The sequence below is a fragment of the Meles meles genome, chromosome Y (genome assembly GCF_922984935.1).
Source record: "Meles meles chromosome Y, mMelMel3.1 paternal haplotype, whole genome shotgun sequence".
Lineage (NCBI taxonomy): Eukaryota > Metazoa > Chordata > Mammalia > Carnivora > Mustelidae > Meles > Meles meles.
The window spans coordinates 10,836,525-10,840,552 of NC_060088.1; the positions used below are offsets into that span (position 1 = coordinate 10,836,525).

Sequence of the window (4,028 nt, forward strand, 5' to 3'; positions counted from 1 at the left end):
CTCGAAGCTTTTGATCTCTTCTTCTATTTTCAAAGATAGCCTAGCTGGATAGAGTATTCTTGGCTGCATGTTTTTCTCATTTAGTGCTCTGAATATATCATGCCAGCTCTTTCTGGCCTGCCAGGTCTCTGTGGATAAGTCTGCCGCCAATCTAATATTTTTACCATTGTATGTTACAGACTTCTTTTCTCGGGCTGCTTTCAGGATTTTCTCTTTGTCACTAAGACTTGTAAATTTTACTATTAGGTGACGGGGTGTGGACCTATTCTTGTTGACTTTGAGGGGGGTTCTCTGCATCTCCTGGATTTTAATGCTTGTTCCCTTTGCCATATTAGGGAAATTCTCTCCAATGATTCTCTCCAATAGACCTTCTGCTCCCCTCTCTGTTTCTTCTTCTTCTGGAATCCCAATTATTCTAATGTTGTTTCATCTTATGGTGTCACTTATCTCTCGAATTCTCCCCTCATGGTCCAGTAGCTGTTTTTCCCTCCTTTGCTCGGCTTCTTTATTCTCTGTCATTTGGTCTTCGATATCACTAATTCTTTCTTCTGCCTCATTTATCCTAGCAGTGAGAGCCTCCATTTTTTATTGCACCTCATTAATAGCTTCTTTGATTTCAACTTGGTTAGATTTTAGTTCTTTAATTTCTCCAGAAAGGGCTTTAATATCTCCAGAGAGGGTTTCTCTAATATCTTCCATGCCTTTTTCGAGCCCAGCTAGAATGTTCAGAATCGTCATTCTGAATTCTTGATCTGACATATTACCAATGTCTGTGTTGATTAGGTCCCTAGCCTTTGGTACTGTGTCTTGTTCTTTTGTTTGTGGTGATTTTTTCCGCCTTGTCATTTTGTCCAGATAAGAGGGTATGAAGGAGCAAATAAACTACTAAAAGGGTGGCAAAGACCCCAGAAAAATGCGCTGTAACCAAATCAGCAGAGACCCCAAATTGTGGGGGGGATAAAGGGGATAAAAACAGGTTCTGAAAAAAAAAAAAAAGAAAGAAAAAAATTTAAAAAATAAAACAAATAAAAAAATATAAAAAAGAAAGAAAATATATATATATTTAGATGGACTAGTCAAAAAACGTTAAAAAAGAAAAGGGTAAAAGTTTTAAAAAATTTAGCAGAAGAAGAAAAAAGAAAAAAGAAAAAAAAATTGAAAAAAGAAAAAAAAATTGAAAAAAGAAAAAAAAAATTGAAGTAGCCGCAAGACTAAAGAATCATGGGGAGAAAGCCATGAGTTCCGTGCTTTGCTTTCTCCTCCTCTGGAATTGCTCTGCTGTCTTAGGAATTGAATCTGCTTTCTCCTTGATAGATGAACTTCGTCCTGGCTGGATATTTTGTTGATCTTCTGGGGGAGGGGCCTGTTGTAGTGACTCTCAAGTGTCTTTGCCGGAGGCGGGATTGCACCGCCCTTACCGGCGGCCGGACTAAGTAATCGGCTCGGGTTCGCTTTTGGGAGCTTCTGTTCCCTGAACGCTTTCCGTAGAGTTCCGGAGGACGGGAATGAAAATGGCGGCCTCCTAGTCTCCGGCCCGGAGGAGCTGAGAGCCCGGGGCCCCACTCCTCAGTGCGCCCCCAGAGGACAGCACCCAATCACTCCCGTATCCCCAGCCTCTAGCTGCGCTCCGAGCTCACCCAGCCCGCGACCAGTTCAAGGTAACCCCGAGCTGAGAGTTCAGTCCTCGGCTCTGTCTCTGAAGCCGGCTTCTCCGTTCTAATACCTGCGAGCTCTCCGACACTCCGACACCCCCGATCCTTCTGTGACCCTGCGGGGCCTGGGGCCACGCTGGCCCCGCGTGGGCTTCACCCTGGTTTAGCCTCTGGAGCAATGTCCCTCAGTGGAACAGACTTTTAAAAGTCCTGATTTTGTGCTCCGTTCCTCCGCCGCTTGCCGGGAGCCGGCCCCTCCCCCCGCGGTCTATCTTCCCGTCGTTTTAGATTCACTTCTCCGCCAGTCCTACCTTTCAGAAAGTGGTTGATTTTCTGTTTCTAGAGTTGCTGTTCTTCTTCTCTTCGCTCTCCCGTTGGATTTGTAGGTGTTTGCAATGTTTAGATAAGCTATCGAGCTGATCTCCTGTTACCTGATGTAGTCTCAGGCTGCTACTTCTCTGCCATCTTAACTCCTCCCTCCCATAAGAGACTCTTAATCTCACAAAACAAACTGAGGGTTGCTGGGAGTGGGGGGAGGGATAAGGTGACTGGGTGATGGACATTGGGGAGGGTATTTGCTATGGTGAGTGCTGTGAAATGTGTACGTCTGATGATTCACAGATCTGTACCCTGAGGCAAATAATACATTATATGTTAATTTAAAAAAATGGGGCCTGATTCATCTTCCCAACAGATTGCATTGCATGCAACCCATTAGGACCAAGCAGAAGAGGAACTGAAATACCTTTGTCTCAGAACTTCAAAAGTGTATGAGTTTATCATGCCTCTACTGACTCAAAATGTTTACCTCACCCAGAAGATGGAACTCCTAAAGGACTCCTTTGGCTAGTGGACATTCCTATTCTGCCATCCTCAACATGCTGTCACTCAGCCTCTCCACAATATCCCTCCTCGACACCTACTGGTTTGCAGGCACATAGAAGGTGCCAAAGCCTGTGTGCAGCAAAGTCCTTGCAACTGAGTGTTTCGATGTGCCAGTGCCCTTGGATGGGGTGAGCACCAACACATCATCCCAGGAGGTGGTGTAATACAGCTGGGGAGGCTGGGAATGACCTCTTCTCCTTCCATACATTCTGGAGTGTCATGTGGCTATCCTGTGAGGAAGTTGTGGTAGAAGCAGGGAAGAGGTGCCGAACTTTTGATGAACTCACACCACCAACTGAGAGAGGTGAGAAAGGACTACTGGAGTTTGTTACACTGCAAGGCCCACATCATCCCACTCTCTGATTTGGAGAGAAGTGGTTGATGGAAAAGGCTTTCCTCCCCCCATCCTCCCTTGGGGATTGTGGTAAACATCCTGTGGTTATCACTGGGAGACCAGTTCTTGTCCATCGGACTTGAATTTCTCAGCTTCTTCCTGGTACTGATTCTACCTGGGAATCTGGGCTGCAGAGTCAAGCTGAGTGTCTTCACGACCTGTCACTCTTTCTGGGGATGGTGGTCCATATGATGTATTCACAAGTCTTCCAGGCAACTGCCAAATTGGGTCCAGAAGACTGGAGACTGCATGCTTGGAATTATGGCTCAACCTTCTACTCGACCTGGCTTTCCTTCTTCTGCTGCATAGCATTGGCGGTCACCACCTTCAACACCTACACAAAGCTGGTGGCTGGAGTTCAAGTGTAAGCACAGTAAGAGCTTCAAGGGAAAGCTGACTTGTTTGCTGCTTCCTTGAGCAGCTGTCCTGTGCAGTCCCCACAGCGCGTCCTCTGACCAGTGACCACCAGTACCACCATCAGCAGGTCCACTCTGTCTCTAAAGGAGTTGAATTCTAGTCAGGGCTACAAGGGATTTCAGCAAGGACCCAGTCAGAGGCTAAAGGAAGAGGCAGCTGGGTCATCCATAGAGGCAGAACTGTGTTAGAAGTAGCTGTCTTTAGAGGGCAGGCTGAATCCAACATTACATGTTCATTTTCTATCAACATGTACTGAAACCGGGGGGGGGGGGGGGGGGGGGTGGAGGCACCACTTCACATCTCTCCAAATGGCTGAAATTAACAACACAGGAAACAACAGATGTTGGTGACTAATGCAGAAAAAGGGGAAACCTCTTACACTATTGGTAGGAATGCAAACTTGTACAACCACTCTGGGAAACAGTGTGGAGATTCCTCAAAAGGTTAAAAATAGAACTACTCTACAATCCAGCAACTGCACTACTGGATGTTTACCCTAATGATACAAAAATGCAAATTTGAAGGGGTACATACACCCTGATATTTAAAGCCGCATTTTCAATAATAGCCCAACTACAGAGAGAGCCCAAATGGCCACTGACTGTTGAGTGGATAAAGAAGATGTGGTATGTATATAGAATGGAATATTACTCAGCCATCAAAGAGAATGAAATCTTACC

General features: G+C 45.7%; 1 pseudogene; it reads left to right on the forward strand.

Moving 5' to 3' along the window:
* Nucleotides 1-2,433: 2,433 nt before the first annotated feature.
* Nucleotides 2,434-3,536, forward strand: LOC123935785 (annotated as a pseudogene).
* The last annotated feature ends 492 nt before the right edge of the window (nt 3,537-4,028 follow it).